This window comes from Protopterus annectens, chromosome 2.part2 (assembly GCF_019279795.1).
Source record: "Protopterus annectens isolate FY-2018-M chromosome 2.part2, PAN1.0, whole genome shotgun sequence".
NCBI lineage: Eukaryota > Metazoa > Chordata > Ceratodontiformes > Protopteridae > Protopterus > Protopterus annectens.
The window spans coordinates 284,852,368-284,871,430 of NC_056730.1; positions in this window are offsets into that span (position 1 = coordinate 284,852,368).

Sequence of the window (19,063 nt, forward strand, 5' to 3'; positions counted from 1 at the left end):
GCTGAGCTGACTCTGCTTCAGTAGGCATAAATGCACTGACACGTTTCTTTTGGAGCCCAGATGATACTTGGTTCAAATCCAGGTGTATCTAATACCTTTAAATAAACAGTGATAATCCAATAACATTATTGTTTATAGTACATTCAACATGTGTTACTGTATGTTGACATAGCACAGCAGGGTTAAGCAGCATTCCAGAGAGGTAACTGCAGCATTAAAGAGCTGTTCACCATTGCTTGGCATTGGAGCACGATGCCTAACTATATGCAAACACAGAGGCCAAAAAGTGAAGGAATCCATTGCTTTTTCTGGTACTTATGTGTGTTGTGTTCTATTTTTTGACCAGATTATAGGTGTTAAAATAGGGCACCTTGGAAAGTGGTGAAATGGGGAGCAAGCAGTGGAAAGAACAAAGGGAAAGCAATACAAGAATGTGCAGTAGAGAGATAGGAAAGAAGCATAGTTATCCATTTCTTCAACAGTGTAAACTGAAAATATGTGCACAATGTTAGCTGAATTTAGACTGTCACCTTCAGAAAGAGGGGTGACAACAGCATAATCATGTTGTATAGCCAAATGGACCAAATTAAGTGAGTCAAGAATACACGTGTGAAATGAAGAGCTATGCTTGGGACATTTTTTTTTTGTGTGGGACAAGTGCCCATTTTGTTTTACTTCAGTAAAAGAGGAATACTGCATAAAGGACGTTGATATTTCTGGGTCAGGTAAGTTGGGTGGGTGAGGAAGCAAATGCAAATAAACAAGACAAACAAGACACAGGGATGGTGAGGGACACAAAAGGGTGAGGGAGGGAACAATCCAGGCTCATGCCCATCAAACATGGAGACAATGAGAATCTAGTCCTCACCCACTGGACTGTCATCAATATCCCCTTACTCTGCTGGCAGCTGGAGTGCTTGACATCTGCTCCTCCTATGTTGCATAAGGGAGAGCAGCCTCTCCATCCAGCATAAGTGTGCACCAGTGGTGTGCTGCACAAACCTATGCACCAACCTTGATAGCTCCTGGGGAGTGATGAAATCTCCACCTCAACCACTATGCCTGGAGGGTACCACAGCACCAGCTATCAGAGCAGTATTGCCTAAGGGCACAGGTAGTGCAGAGGCAGCAGAGTCAGTGCTGTCAGGTTGAATCCCAGACATTCTGGGCATCAGTGCTGGAGCCCGTGGAGCGGGGGCAGGCTGATCCCCTGGGGCTGGTCTACCTCGCTGTGCTGTGAAGCATTTAGTGATTTGTTACAGATGGATGACAGGGAGGCATTTTGACGACAGATAATAGAAAATAAAAAAAAGAGATAAGGGTTGGGATGAGAGAAAAAAAGAGAGAGAAAATTAGTACCATTACATGTGACATCCAATACAGTAACACAATTATACACCTATTTTATCTAAAGTATTACATTTAAGTACAAGTCCTAGCAGCTACACACTATAACTACAGATTGCTGAAAGTAATCCTTGAAATGTGGATATACTGCACATATGCTTGGTCCAGTTATAGAGATTACAGTTAACAGCAGGGCATTTATGCCACTTGTATAGAGTTTACTTTATGTAATATTATTAAAGAAATGCAATATTGTATAGTTGTTACTCATAGCATTTGAACCCACAACCTCGACTACAGTCTTATACTTGATTCCTAATGTTGGTTTGTACTACAGACTAATGCATGCATACTCGCTTTCACAGTTAGGATATGCATGCTCAATTTGCTACAACTGTATAGAAAACCCAAACTCTAGCATTAACTTGTAAAGCTACAATAATACTTCTCTGTGCTGTATACATACTACTTGCCTCCCTCTGCCTCTCCATTCAATCAGCATGAGCCTGGAGATTAAACTCTATTTTGGCATTAGCTGTGGCAAGAACAGAAAAGAACAGAAGAGCATGAAGCATACTAATCTTGCCTATATTTAGTATTTGATGTATTAAAAATACCTTTTCTTAGCATACTTACACAGCTGTGGGATGTTACCAGTTTGAAATTCAGTCAACCACTGGTTGAGGGTATCCCTCTTCAACCTTTGTAGGTCATTAAAATGGTGCTTACATTGTTCTCCAGTGCATGGGATGCCAGTTGCACTGGATACAGCCTGAATCAAACTACTCCAAGCCTCAGACTTGTACTGGCAGTCAGAATAGTCTCCCTGCAGAAGCCTTTGGCTGTGGCAGTTTACCAGGAGTCCAATAAATATCCTGGACTCCTGAAAAACCCACATCTGTGCCTTAAACTGGGCACTTTCCCCCTCTAACACCAGACATGTCTAATACCAGAACTAGATAAATGGCAACAAATGATTTCCCTCCAATTCTTGTTATCACTTTAACTGGTAGTGGGCAAACCCAAGCAATGATGCCAACCACGTTTGTGAGATGTTAAGCAGGGAGCAGCAGTGCCAAGCCGGAGGACAGAAATATTTTACCTTAGAAGGATAATCTGACACTTGACCTTAGTTTAAAGGGTATCTGCTGCTGTAGCTTGGAAATATATTCTGAAAATTGGAAAGTTATTATTTGGTGAGTTAAGTTAGCAGAAATGCACTGGGGGCATAAATTTCAAGACCTTACATTTTTTTGGGGCTTTATACACTGATAACATTTATTTTTAAAGTGCAGGATTCAAACCTAGGTATAAGAGACAAAGCTTTTTCTTCCACAGCAGTGATTTTTCATCTTTGCCACAGAAGAAGTGCTGCTTAGAAATAGTTGTGAATAATTCATAAATACAGCTGACAGTTTGAGTTGTTACACATGTATGTGTTTGACCTGGCATGGTTCTTGTATATAGATCCACCTGTGCATGTGTCTTATTTAATTGTGAAGGCCATCTAACTCCAGATAGTAGAATGATACTTAAAGAAATATAGTGGACAGTATACCCTCAGTCATACATCTGAAAACACAATAAAGGTGTCTTAGCCTTCATACATATAATTCATATAAGCTTCAATATCTAAAGTGTTATAAGTAAGAGTGAATTTAATGGGAAATGGAACAACAGTAAAAACATCTGGAATGTCCTGTATTAGAGAACACAAGACCATGTGCACGGCAACCCTACACTTATACCTGTTGCCACAAGAATGTTGAAATAACAATTCTACGTTTTTCGGTTCATTACTATAAACTGTAGTCTCACAACAGTAAAAACAGGTTACACACCCTGTACTAGAACCCATGACCATCTGTATTCTAGTCCTGCACTTACAACTGCTGCTACAGGAGTAGTTATATGACAGTTCTCTAATTTCCTATTCATTCTTATGTTTTGTGTGTTAACCACCATGCAGTGCCACTTAGCGTGTTTACACAATACCCCACAGAATTAATTGAATGCATCCATTTTCAGTTATTGTTCAGTTATTGACTGTCTGCATCCTATCTGCAGATGTTGAATGGCTGCAGGTGTCGGGGAGCCTTGCTAATTGCCATGCAACGTCGCTTTGTGGTGTTGCACAATGGAAAGCAAAAATTGCAACAATGTATCCTTCTTGAAATTTACACTTTTACATATGCTTGCAGGTGTTCTGTCTGCTTCCTGTGTGGGCCACTAATCTGGGTTTGTGTACTGTTAAGCATTGTGCAAATGAGATAAGTACAGATAAACCTGGCAGTTATCATGTTTCTCCATTTCTCCTGTTTGCACTAAGCCAAAATAAATAAAAAAAATAAAAGGGAAAAGTAGTTGAAATGAAGAAAATCAGTCTTTGAAATAAACACTACAAAATGTTTTTTAGTACACATGAAATATTTTTACATAGGCCTGTATTTAAACTTTCACTCCTATGAACCTTCAGAACACAGTAAGGGTGTCTTATCCTTCTTTGTCACACAAACAGTTTGAATCAGGGAACAGAAATCATTCTGCACACAACCAACTGTAACATCATCAACAGTACTAACAAACCATACGACAGTTATTTGTACATGTACTAATTTTAGATGTAGTGCACTGAGTGATCACACAGCCATTTATGACTATTGCTTGCAAAATGCAGCTCTGTCATACCTCTCTATGTTGCTCATTCTTGTCTTATCTGAGACATGCTGTCTGTAAGGCATTCTATATCATTGTCATTAAAATGTGTGAGGATATTAATGGCAATAATATGTAGTTGTCAACAAATGAAGGGAAGGGTGGAGGTAAATGAACAGAAACTGAATTGTGTGCTGCTTACTTACTTTTCAAACTTTGATAAAATTACTTCTAGACTTTGTAAGTCTATCCTGACACACCCACTGGAGGTAGGGCAGTGTGCATTGCTGTTGTGTTTTCCTTCTCCTACTAGTAATCATTCCCACTTGCAACCCATTAGCATTAGACACTGAGGGAGTGCCTGGGCTATGTTTACAGCTGTAACATGGAGCCAAGTATTTGAGATTCAGCAACTCCAATGAGTTCACACCTCATTTGCATCTTCACCCTGCTCACAGTCCTGAATCTACACGCTAAAAAGGCAATTGTGTAGCTATGGAACCTGAATTTGAGGAGACTTGTTTATGTTGAGAACACAGAAGAGGCTATTACTTTTGGATATATCTGCACAGAAAATTACTGACCTTGAAGAGGTATGCTTGCATCTTTTACTATATACTGCATATGCTAAGATGTCATTAAGAAAAATCTGACGTATATATATATATATATATATATATATATATATATATGTGTGTGTGTGTGTGTGTGTGTGTGTGTGTGTGTGTGTGTGTGTGTGTGTGTGTGTGTGTGTGTGTGCATTAGAAAATATTACTTTTATCTGTATACATTACTTAGAAGTGTACTAATTGCATGAGCATGTTTGTCAGGGCATCCCACAGGTATACATGATTGGCAATAACTTAAAATTGAAAGTTCTGTATTAACTCTGTAGACATGTTTCAGGGACCGTTCATTTGATAGCACTTTTAGCATTTCACTGATGGTTTATTAGCAAAATGTGTCATTTGTCTGTTTTTTTTTTTTGGGGGGGGGGCAAAGTTCCATTTCTGTTCTGGCGCAAACAATGATATGTTGCCATTGATACTCCTTTGTTTGCATCCATCCATCCTTGCTTTGTGTGTGAATGTAATATGTTATAACTAAACAATTCCTCTTTTTTATATTTCAGTTTCTAGGCTGTTTTATGTTTCTCTAGTGGGTAATAGTAAAATGCTACCTTTTCTCTTTTATCTGGAAAAGGACTTTTTTTAGTTATGTGGTACTTATGTGTATTATCCTTCTGTTGCATTTTAAGTGACTTAAGACTATGCTACCCAGACATCTTAAAACCCCCCTTCAGTGACCCTGAGGATCAGGTCATTGTGAAAGATTTTAGGTGACATGGTGCCCTTCTGCTTGAGAGGGGACATGGAGATATGTCGGGCAGAATGCAAATTTGGCAACAGATAATTGCTAATGTGAATGCAGTAGGCAGCCACAGCAGGACATATGATCAGGTGTGCATAGGGCCAGTGATATGGTCTTATCTGCAAGGAGGAGAGCAGGTGCAGTGGCCCGTGATTGGATGGGTACCAGAGGGGCCTGCTATACTGTCACCACTAACAGCAAATGAAGAGTTCCTGTCCACTGTCAGAGATTCAAACAGCTCCCAGGAAAGTGCAGACCAGCATGTCCTTAACATAGGTGCTACTGTTTCAAGGACAATAAGTATGTCCCAGGAGGAGCTTCCATGTAGGCTTATGTATCTCAATTGTTAAATAAATTTGTATAGTAAAATATTGACAGCAATACATTAGTTCTGTTTAACAATAAATTGGTTTGGGGGGTTATAGATTGCTACAGTTAACAGCACATTCTGATTGATTACACAGGGGCTTAGGTTGGACTTGTCAACCAAGTTCTTGATGAAAGCATAGGTAATGGACATACAAAAGGGCAAAAAGTTAAACCCCCTATGTTACTGTTAATTGTGATTTTATTGTCTTTAACTTTTGCTTAATTTCTTCCAGGACTACTGTCCATGGGAAGCATAGCAACAACTGCACATGGTAAGCCAAATAGCTTCTTTGTTAGTGGTGATGAGCAGTTCAAAGAAATTTTTAGTTGTATCCATTTGTGTGATGTGGGTGTCAAGACTGCTGTGTGTATTGCTGTACTGTCTGTAGTAATGGCACCACTGTCACTTTGTTAGCATACATTTGGCTATAGTAGTGCAGCTTTTATTTTTTTCCTGTGTTTGTTGCTTATTACCATAGGTGATCCTGACAGTGGAAGTGTAGGACTCTTACCACCTGATGTCAGAGTATCGGCAGACTCTGATGATGATGGTGGCCAAACAGAGGCACAGTCAGTGGGTGCAGAGGTTGAATATGACACTGAGGTTGACAGTCAATCAGACTCTGTAATTCGATCAGACACAGCCAGTAGGCCTATGCCAACCCATTCCAGTGAGTTATCAGATATTGAATAGGTGGAGGAAGAGGCACTAATTCATGGAGGTGTGGTTACGGCAGCTTCATTGCCTGTTGACTCTGGCAATACCCAAAGTCTGGGTGAGGTGCTATGCAAGACTGTTGTTAGGTGTTCTTGGTGGAGGACTGCTGTCCATTCTCTACCTGATCCAGGTGTGTCTTTCCGTGCCACTCGACATATGTTTAGGGGCATCATGGAGGTGCTCGTACATTCCCATTGGTCCTCCAGAGAAATGATTCTGGTTGTAGATGTGGCACAGGCTAACTTGCATGTCCACCATCACTGTGTTGCCGGTTCAGTGAATTGAATGAATGACATGTTGGAAATGGCTGTCTCTATGATGGAATGCCTGCTGGGAGGGGGACAGATCATCACAGGTGTAGGTCAGCCACATCATCTGCTTTTAGCTGACATGACCATGCCTGATAATGCTTCCATAGTGGCACTACTTCCACTGCTCGATGAGTGGTTGAGGTGTCCACACTCAGACATGGCAGGCCATAAGGTTGTGGTCCTGGGTGTCCTCGTGAAGGGAGCTTGTCCAGCAGACAACAGTCACATTCAGGTTCATAGGTTCATACGTGTGTACTAGGTTAATGGCCCTGGAGCCTTTACAATCCTAGCCCATAGAAGTGCCCTGGCATAGTGCCGTCTGACATTAGTTCCCAGTGCCTTCATCAAGTAGAGCCACTGGAGTCACCCCAGGGTGAACTTTCTATTTCCCATCCACTCATCAAAATTTCTGTTGAAGAGGGCCAGTAAGGTGCTCTGTTTAACATGTATGGGAAGTCTATTCCAGAGCATGGGCAGTCTCTGGATTATGAACCTGTCCCTGCAATATGTTTTGTTGCTTGTGGTAATGAGGTTGAGGTCTCTGGAGTGTGTGGTGCGGAGGGATTGTGATTTCTTTAGATGTAGCATTTCTGACAGAACTGGGTCAGACATGGCTTTGTAAGTCAAGCAGAGATCACCTCTTAGTAGATGATATGAGACAGATAATAGCTGGAGTTTTTTGATTCTGTCTGTGTAGGACATGTGTTTAAGGCCTATGATCCTCTTCATGAGGTACGTTTGTGGCTTCTCCAGCTGTTGCATGTGTTTAGTGAGGTACATGCCAAATGGGGCATTGTACTTGATGACTGGCCTAATGAGGGAAGAGTAGAGAGAGAGATGATGACCTCTTTCTTCCTGGATGCGAAACCCTTGGTAATAAGATGTGCCACATAGAAGGAGAGGTTGCTGTCAACCTGTGTCTGCAGATCTCTTATAATGCCGTCTGTGTTCAGTAAGCTCCAATCAATGTGGTAATTACTGGGAACTGAGTTTTTCCCAAAGGGGAGATGACACATTTTTTGGCATTAAGCTTGAGGCCATGGTTTCAACACCAATCATTAGTCTCAGTGAGGCCTTTCTCTAGGATGTCTACATCACTTGGGGAGTTAATAATGGCTCCCAGCTTGCAGTCATCTGCAGACTTGGGCAGCCAGAGTCCCTCCATGTTGGCCTGGACTTCTGAGAAGTAGTTGCCAAACAGGAGAGGACCCAGGACCAATCCCTGTGGAACTCCACTCATGACTGGTCAGCAGTCTGACTTGGAGTCCGCTACTTTCACACTGTGGGTTCTATCTGTGAGCCAATTTACAACCCACCTAGTGATATTTATTTATTTTTATTTCTTATTTATTTAACATTTGCTAACCAGGAAAGTCTGACTTGGAACGAAGTAGGGGCCTGGAAGAAATGCTCAAGACGCATGTCTTTATAAGGTGGGAGGAAAGTGAAGCACCCAAAGGAAACCCACATGAATGCAGGGAGGACATGCAGACTCCACACAGAAGGCACCCCAGCTGAGAATCAAACCAGAGAACCTCTTGCTGTGAGGTGACAACTCTACCACTGCACCACTGCACCATCCAAATATAGGGGTTGATGTCTAGTTTGGTGAGTTTGTCAATAACTATTGAGTGGGGAATGGTATCAAAGGCCTTGGCCAGATCAAGATAGGCTGTATGAACTGCCTTGCCCTCATTCACAGCTCTGGTGACTGACTCAAAGAAGTCAACCAGGTTGAGCAGGTGTGATCTACCTTTCACAAAACCAAACTGAGTGGTATCTAGAGTTTGGAGATTCCCCATATCCTTGTTTATTAGGTCCATGATGATGTGCTCCATAGCCTTATATATCAGACTCATCAGGCTAATGGGGTAATAATTCTCAGGGACTATAGTGGCCCACCCTTTATGGAGAGGGATGACTGTAGCAGAGTGCCATTCGGTAGGGACAAAGCCTGAGGTGAGGCTGTTATTGAACAGGACGCACAAATGTGGTGCTAGTTCACTTTGTAGTTCATGCAGAACATAGCCAGGGATATTGTCGGATCCCATGGAAGCTGTATTCCTGGACTTGGACAATGCAGCTTTAACCTGTGCTGCAGTAATGCTGGGTGCCTGGCATTCCTCCGGTATTGTGATTGGTCCTTTGGAAGGGGGAGGGGGGTAAAGTTGGAACTGAATCCGTCAGCCAGTATGTTGGTAATATCTTTTGGCTCAGTATAGGAGGTACCATTGTGCAGTAACTCAGAGCAAACCTGGGTATTGCCATGGAGATTCTTGATATAACTATAGAAGGCCTTGTGGTTGTTTTTAGTGTCTTCCACAAGTTTGCCGTCATAGCTGGCTTTAGAGGTTTTGATGAGGAATCTCAATTTTTTGTTGAGGCAAATAAGGGTGTTTTTCCAGTCTTGGGACTTCACTTTTTTTCTGCAACAGTTTCTTCCTTCTATTGTAGAGTTTATTAATGGCAGGAGATGACCAGATTTGCTTCCCTTTTTTGAGGAGAGTGTCTTGGCTCTCTTGGGTATGGCTAATTCCATGCATTTATGTATGTCTTCATACAGTGCATTGATGTATGATTTGGCAGTCATTAACCTATTTTCCATTGACATGGGTGCTGTGAAGTTAGCCACCTCTGTTTTTAGGACCCCAAAGTCAGCTTTGGAGAAGTTTTTCATGGTGGTTACCTTTGCGTGGTGTGTGGATGAGATGTGGATTTCCATGATGATTAGTTTGTGTTCAGATCTAACCAGGGAGGAACTGACTAATGGTGTAGAGCAATGGTTGCCAATGTTAGTAATAACCAGGTCAAGGATGTTGCTTCCTCTAGTGGGGGTAAGAATGAGCTGGTCCAGGGGATTGGAATTGATGAATTCCAGGAAGCGTTGGGCCAGTGTATTGGTGCATGAGTAGTTTTCCCAGTTGATGGAGGGGTAGTTGAAGTCATCTAGTATGAAAGTGTTGGGTTGGACCCTAATAGTTTCCAGGGTGCTTAGAAATGTGGAGTGAGAGTCTTGGGACATGGTTGGGAACCTATAGCAGGCTATGACCAGAATCGCCATCTTACCCAATGTTAGTTGTACCTGAAGTATCTGAGATGCATTATGCTGGGCTACTAGTCTGGAGGTGTGCATATCCTTTTTGAATATGGAGACACCATCACCTTTGGAGCTCCTGTCCATATTCTAGGGTCAAAAGGTGTGGAATGAGTTTTAGTCTGGTAGCACAGGGGTCCTTTCGGCTGCTTTAAATCAGGTCTCCGTTACAGCACAAATGTCGATGTTCTCCATTTTGAGGAGTGCTTTGAGCAAGTGCATCTTGAGATTTAGACTTATAGCACTGAGCAGCATGACCCTCAGATTACATTTATTTATAGCCATTATGGTGGTAATTTGTTCTTTGGAACATCGCCTAAAAAAGGCACTATAGGGGTGGCAACAGCCTTAGCCAGTATCTGGAAACCCAGGGGTGACAGATGCAGGCCATCTCTGGCAAAGCATCGAGGTCTGTCAGTCATGTCATCCCAAGCAGACAGATATGGGATCCCCTTAGAATGACACCAGAAACTTAGCCAATTGTTGAAGTCAATCATTTTCTGCTTGCACTGCAGTATAATTCTTTGCGATGGTAGGATGCTGCTCAGGGCTAGGGTCATACCTGCTTGGGCCACATAATCCGAGAGCTCCTTCATGTCTCTTTTCATGTAATCCAGGGAGGTGCATCTCAGGTCATTCACACCCACATGGACAGCGACAGAGTCATACTTGTACTTGTTGTGGAGTGACCTGAGTGCATGTGTTATGTGTCAGATTCTGGCACCTGATAGACAGCTGACTGTTACCTTCTCCTTATTCAACCTAGTGAGTGGGCCATCAGTGTGTCTCACTATCGAGTAACCAATGATTAGTTTATTGGGCAAGCTGTTCTGCCTTAGGGGCTTATGTTGAGGGACACACTGTATAGGTGAGCTATGTGTCTTGTTGTCTATGCTGTGTTGTGGTGGTTGAGTGCATTTCTGCCTTGGAGGTCTCTGCTATTTGGGTAGATTTATATTGAGAGCCTCCACGAAGGTGGGTGTGTGGTTTGTGTTTTTATGTGAGAGTTGTGATGGTGGATGCTCTGGAGGGCTATGTGTTGCATGTGGTGTGATGCAGGTGTTGACCTTCTCCTCTTGACCAGCTATTCCGGTCTTGGCTTGAGAGTGCATGGCTTCCAATTTGGATATATAAGTGCATCTCTCACAAGTCTGAGTGTTGGGAGGTAAGATGAGAGGGTTGTCTGTGTACATGAGGCAGTTGCTACACTGCCTCAGAATGCCCAAGTTCACCAGGTTAATAGGAGAAAGTACAGGGAACTGACCTTTAGACATGCCAGAAAGGATGGTCATTATTACTAAGTACTGGAGCTGTTTCCTTATATAGTTCTTTTACAGGAAAAATGTCACTCAAGGTGTCTGTACAGAGCACTGCCAAGCACTTGAGGGGAAATTAATATGTAGACCCTGAAAATTTAAAGATGAAGTATTTAGGCAAATATTCTGAAGTTAAAAAGAAATCAAGAAGTACTTACTGAAAAACAAAGAATTAGCTTGTCAAGAATGATCAAAAGGGGAGTCGCATGAATGGCTACTGAATGGCTACTACTAATGCTGGTCTCAGCACAGCTTCACTCTGTTGGGATACAATACTCCTTTGCTTCTTCTCTCACTAGAAGCAAAATGTTAGCACCAATCCCAAGAAATGAAGCAGGCCACAGTCTGTTTGGTGATCCACAGTCTTGTCCCAGATGATGCAAGGGTCTACAGGCTTGTAGCCTTTTTCTGGTAGATGCCTCAAATAGCAACCAGACCAATCAGGTACGTTAAGCAAAGACATTCACTCTCCAACCAAAAAGAGTCAGGAATCAATGCATTCTGCTCCTACTCTCCCAGGATCAGAATATAAGCACAGATTTTAAGCTGTCACCTATAAAGCAGTTATTAAGCTTATTGGTGATCAGCAGTCTTCAGGAAATAATTTAACTGCACTCCTTCTCTCACCAGGAAAAAACAGAAGCACTAATCCCAAGAAGACTACTGAGAGGCAGAATGTGGGCTCTCCAATAACTGGTGGTCTTGCAATAGATGTTTAAAGGTAAGATGAAAAAATAGTTTATCCTAAACACTTTAGTGTTAACACGGTGTAAAGAAAACAAATCACAGTATACAAAATAGAAAAAGGCAATAAAGTAATACAAAATACAACAAATAAAAAGCAAACTAACCTTTCCCTCACAGCAAACTGTAGCAGAGTCTGGGTGAGCCTTTCCAGTAAAGCAGTTCATCTGACTGTGTGCATGAACATGCCAGAGCAGCTCCTGGCAGAGCCAGTTCTTGTGGATGGATACAACAGCAATGAACTGCCTCTTCTACTATGCATGGCTCATTCCTGTCTGACATGCTGAGATGTAAAGATAGCAAAGAGATTGCTGTGTTCATGCCAGACACTCACACCAATTTAACCTGGAGGACCTATACAGACACACTCACAACAGTTACAATTTTTCAGCCATGAAGCTTAAAGCTCATTTTATCACTGGCCATTTGTTACTTTATTCAAACATCTGCCTGTTTTATTTTTCTTACACACAGTCACTGACCTTTTGCATCAGCCTAGCACCCCCCCCCCCCACTACACCCTGTACACGTGATGATGACTGTGCCATATCCTTGTATCCCTGTTTTCTCTTCTGGATTCAGGGATACATGACATTTGTGTCTCATGCTTAGGGTGCACAGCTGTCTTGGTGCTTAGTATCTCTGCATTTGTGATGTTGATTTTGTAATTGTACCTTTGACATATTTTGGTCTTAGAAAGATAGACAGTTGATATACTCAAACATTTTTTGCATCAGTATTGTTAATGATCTTGTGAGGGTTGTGAAGTCTGAAACTAAAATGTGTCTCATTACTTTCTAACTTGTCTCTTTAATGATCTTCCAGTACAAAGGTATGGTTTTAAACATAGGACATTTGGTGTCCATCAGTTCTTTTGAGAGGTATGACTGCGTGTATCTTTGATGCCTGAGGCCTACTACTTGATAATGGACACATATAAGTCACATAAGTCTCTGCTGTCACATGTTAAAGTCATTTCTCTACAAATCACCCACCTTTTACTTGCTTACATTGCCAAGTAACAACATGCAAGGGTATGTCATTCATTCATATTAGTACACAGTACACTCCAGGTTGAGAACTTTCTTTGTAAATTCAGCAGTTTCAACAGTTTTAGTTCAGGGCTGACTGTCTGATGCTAGGAGTACAAATTATATGGGTAGGTAAAGGTTGTGTGCTTTCCCTAGCATCAATGTTACTATATGTATATGTATATGTGTAGAAGGAAGGTTTTAGCCCCTTAGGTGGGTGAGTGTACTATGCATTGCATCTTAGCAAATGCAAGAGTATATTGAGCAAGTCTACATCAGCCTGCAGCCACAACAGCTGCTGGTTCCATAGCTAACTCCTCACATCCATATGACTGTGGTGACCTTGCCATTGCTGGTGGGATGTGTGACCCTTCCCCTTGTTGACCCTGCTGAAGCTATTTTCTCAGGATGATGTTGTGTAGCATGGCACATACAGTGAATATTTAAGTACATGTACATTGATTGTACTGCAAAGCTCTCCCGGATGTATCTAGGCACTGGAACCGTGACTTCAGCAACCCATACACATGCTCTGTGGTATTTCTAATTTGAGCATGAACCTCATTCTGGTGTTCTTCAGCAGATGTGTGTGTGCATTTCTGATGGGTATCATCAGCCACAGTTCCATTTCATAACCTGCATTCCCCAGTAAATCACCCTGTGAGATTTCCCCCAAAGGGAACATCTGATACAGTTGGGAGGTGTATCAGATATGTGAGCCGTGGTAACTGCCTGGGGTGCCAGCACACACATTCAAGATCATTCAAGATGATTCCCTTGGCATTACACATGACTTGGCAGTTAATAGAGTAGAAACCCTTTCTATTTATGTAGAGCCTTCACTCTTCCCCAGATAGTGCCTTAATTTCTATATATTTGCAATTTATGGCACCCAGTCCTTCAGGGTAGTGTGCTACAGGGTAGACCTCCTGCATATTTGTGGCCCTGTCTTCAGGAATATGGGGAAAATGTATGCGGTCACTGGCATGTTGTAGGATAGCATTCAGGAATTGATGGAAAATCCTGGATGCTGATGCCTGTGACACCCCATCATATCCCTTGATGGTCCTTGAAAGGTTCCTGTAACTAAAATTCTAAGTACTACACATACCTTTGTCTCCACTGGTATGTGGTCCCCTCTCAGTTTGCCATGGCTCTGAGTTGAGGACGACAGACATTGCAGATTTCCTGTAGTGTGTCTCTATCCACCATGTAGCATTCTGCAATTTTTACCTCATACAGATTGTGAAATGTTAAACCGGGTCTGAAAACTCTTCTCCTTCTTGGCCATTGTCTATTAGCAGCAGCAGCACCATGGACTTCAACCTGCTTCACATCCACATGAATTAAAGCAACAGCAGCCCCTAACATTGCTTCTGCATAGACTGCATTCCATGACTGTATTCCAATAGGTCTGGAAATTTGCAGGGGAAACCAGCATTGAGTGTACAAAGTTGCTTTATAGCTTGTTGACTAGCTCCTCCATCTTCGATTGGTTGATTATCATAAAATTCAGCTGCTTATGCTGTAATTAACATGCCATGATGTTTACCTTGTCTGCACAGCTCTGCACACCATGTAGAGCCACTTAGTGAATCCAGAACAGTGCACTACCATGTGCCTGCTGGGGCATGATGCACACACAGTGTAAATGGACCATGTAGACTTTATTAAATCTGGCCGAAGGCTGTAGATATTTTATAAAAGGACCTGAAGTTGATTGCATTATGTAAGGAGCCCTGCATTATCAATGGATGTCCATATTCTTAGACTGGTATAAGCATATTGTTTACAATGGAGGATATTTTTCTGGGGTGTTAATGGATGTAAAATTATCTGTTAGGGGGTCTGTAAGGGATCATTTGGTAGCAGACCACATCCATGCAGACCACTGGGATGAAGACTGAAATGCCCAACAAAGAAGGGCAGAGTATGAATAATGCAGTTTATTACCCTCTATGTTGTCTTAGAGAGTATGCATTCATCCATATAACAACTGAGTATGGGAAGAACAGACATGGTATATTCAGGAAGGCATTCATCTGCTGCTGAAAACTTAGTTGATTGATCTTTATTTGAGACAACTGTGTATTTTGCCATGGATGCAAATGTGTTGGTGTGAAAACACAGAAATGAAGACATACTTCTTTACAAAATAATAAAACATATAAAAAGTCACTTTCAAATAAAAAAGAAGACATGCTTAGGATATGTACATTCCATTTAAAGGGGTATTTGAACTCATCATTTTGGAAAAGCCAATGTAAGAGCACAGGAGATGACAAGACAGTCAGTAAATAAATCTTACTTATAGGAAGAATTACACAAGGTCCATGCATCCTACATAAAAGTGAACCAGCTCTTTAGGCTTGCATGATTGTTTGGGGGGCTCATCCATTTGCTAATTCAGTCTGCTATTGCCTCCAAAACTCACAGAATATAGAGCAATGGGATTGGTACTGATCCCAGAAGGAACTTTTCACCGAAGCACAAACAGGCGGGCATACTTCCACAAAAGTGCTTTTTCCTGAAAAAACATTTTCGCGGAAGTATGCCTGCAGCTAGAGGGAGTTGTGAGTGAATGACTGTTGTGGAGATCGTACTATGGTGCAGATAAGGGAATATTCCCTTTTTCTCACTGTAGTGCAATCTCGAAGTGAGAATATTAAAGTAAGGGGGTGTGGGGGGCACAGCCCCCCACATGGGAGGTGCAGGGGGGGCTTCCCCCAGCATAAAAGTAGATTTATTGTTTTTTTTTTTTTTTTCAACGCACTTTAACAAAAGCGCTTTTTCAGTGAAAGCGCTTTCGTTAAAGTGTGTTTGGTGATTGTGGATTCGGACTATTGAACTTTCGTTCAAAAGTCCTACATCCATAGCAACATATATTATGGCGCACAACTCCAAATCACAAGTGTAAGAGCCCTGCTGTTGTGAAAATATGATACAATCCACCAATAAAACAGCATAGTGCAAAGTGTATTGTTATACTTTCTCTTTTTTTTTGTAAGAGACAAACCCTACCATATCCCCACACCTTTCCTAATACTATATATAAATGTGTGTGTGTGTGTGTGTGTGTGTGTGTGTGTGTGTGTGTGTGTGTGTGTGTGTGTGTGTGTGTGTGTGTGTTTGTGCACGCGCATGTGTGTTAATAGACAGATGTATCTGTAGCTATCTGTACATATATATATATATATATATATATATATATGGGTCTACTGCTTTTAGTCGAATTTCATTTGGTCGAAAATGATTTCAGGCAGCCCACTTCACTGAAACCTCATTTGGCTGAAAGCACATTTGGTCGAATTACATTTGATCGAAAATGGTATAAAGCCCCTGTCCCAATGCAGTGCGACCCTGGAGTGAGCCCCCCACATTTTGCAACACATTTTTCTTATGTTATATGTTTTAATGTATTTTTAATGGATAACCATGTATATAATAGTGCATAAACTGCAATTATGTGCCCCCCACACCCCACACCCCCTAACTTTATATTCTCACTCCAGGGTTGCACTGCAGTGGGGCAGGGGCTTTATACTATTTTCAACCAAATGTAATTCGACCAAATGCGCTTTCAGCCAAATGAGGTTTCAGTGAAGTGGGCTGCCTGAAATCATTTTCGACCAAATGAAATTCGACCAAATGTAGTAGATCCACACATATATATATATATATATATATATATATATATATATATATATATATATATATATATATTATTCTATCTATATCTATTATACATAGATGGTTATTTTATATATATATATATATATATATATATATATATATATATATATATAAAACTTTAGATTCTTACTTATGCAAAGCTGTGAAGGTTGAAAGGCTGTTTTCATGTTTTTCGTAATGCTGATCCAGAAAATGTTCCACTCTACATTAGCGAATGGTAGTGTGGATTCACTAATGTGGAACTGACATTCTGATAACACATCTTACTACAGTGGAGATTAGGAAATATTATTTTCTCACTGTAGTGTGAACTCAGAGTTGGAATATATAATGTGCAGGGGGGCTTTGCAAAAGTGTTACTGGTAACACAGACTTTGAACATTTGAACTTCTGGTGTTTAAATGTCGATTCCATGTTACCATTTCTGAAGTTTTGGTAATTCTTTATTACCAATTTTGGCAAACCAGTTTAATCAAAAGGTGGACAATTATTTTGGTTTTCCACATTTAGATAGTAAATTATATATATATATATATATATATATATATATATATATATATATATATATATATTCATACACACACACACACACACACACACTCACACACACACACACACACACACACACACACACACGCACACACACGCACACACACACACATATATATGTATATATTCAAGCAAACATCTGCTGAAGCTTACCAAAGCATATTATTCAATGTGGAATGAGGTAGGTGCAGTAACTGTGGTGATGGAGAGGATGGGGTAGCAGTGTGGATTTGAGTACCATCAGGGAAGGAACTTCCAGACTTAAGAGGCTCTTACTGTTAGGGATTTGGAGGGGCATTTAAGTTAGAGACCATTAAGGAAGGTTTAGGTATAGGGAGTGGGAAGGGAGCTGTAGAGCAGTGGGTCTTAGGATTAGAGAGTGAGAGGAGGGCCTTAGGGTTAGGGACTGGGAGGGGCTTTAGGTTTAGGGAGTGGGAAGGAAATTTTGTGGTTAGGGATTAGGAAAGGAGTTTTACGGTTAGAGTTAGGGTTCTGGTAGGAATATCGGAACTAAGTAGTTATGGGAGGTCAAGTTAGTGGGACTTCAAGCACTTGATGATTTGAGCAACTGGCAATAAACAAGTCTATCACAAACCTATAGAATGTGAGCGCTCGTAGTAGACCCATATGCCATGTGAGTATGTGTGTGTATATATCTATCTATCTATATATATATATATATATATATATATATATATATATATATATATATATATATATATATATATATATATATATATATATATATAAAATATATATATATATATATATATATATATTTAGAGAGAGATAAATGAGTTACACATAGTCCATCAGAAACATGTAAAAACATCAATCAAAAGTGCATAATATGAGTATATGACACATGTTCTAATACCCACTAAACTGAATGTCATAAACTTGAATAAAAATGCTTGCAACACGAACAATCAAAAAACAAACACACATTAAACATTATTTTTTTGCAGGGGAGCAAGAGATTTCTATTTATTATTTCATTCCTTCCTTCATAAAAGCAGTCTTTAATAGCCTAGTTCATCTTTTCTATCTCTTACTTTTCCCTTGTACTCCTTCTTTCTTCTAGAAACTTCCTGGACTTCTGCATTCCACTGTCAGCTTTCTTTATATACCTTATTTCCATATCTGGCTCAGCTGCATATCTGTTCTATAGCTTTTATTCATACTTTTTTGAGGCACTGCCTTTCTTCTTAATCTCTACCTATATCCTCTTCTTTATAAGGTGAAGAGCCATGAATATTTCCATGAAATCCTGTGCCTTCAGTCTGCTCATCTTCCATGTCTTCAGCCTAGTTCCTGTTGACCTTAGAGACTTCTATGACCACAGCTTGCTGCTTGTGGTCACCAGTAGTTTATACTGTTAGTTGACTCTTCCACTGGCAATGACTTTACAATCTCTAATTCCACCCAATTTTTTTATTTGATCTTGTAACTGTTTCCATTGATAGACCATGTGTTGACCATCACTAAGCCATTTACCAAACAGAGATCTAGAATGGCCACTTCTTCTTTACTCATGTTACCCCATCCATGTGGACCCAGGCAGTCATCATATCCTGTTATGTCTGTCTTGATATGATTATTCAGATCCCCCATTATCAGCACCAGTTAATGTTGCCCTGCTCTATGCATTAGATGATGCAGCATCTGCCTGAATGCACTCTTTTCCTTGACATTGAAAACCTTCTCTGGAGCATAGCCTAAGATGATGAATACAGCTCTGCCTTTATACTGGAGTCTGATAGCCATGAGTCTGTCATTAATTCATTTTTTTGTTTGTTTTATCAATTGTCCCTCTTTCCATGAAGTTTCCTCTTCCCCACCCAATAAGCCCATCTGCCTTTCTG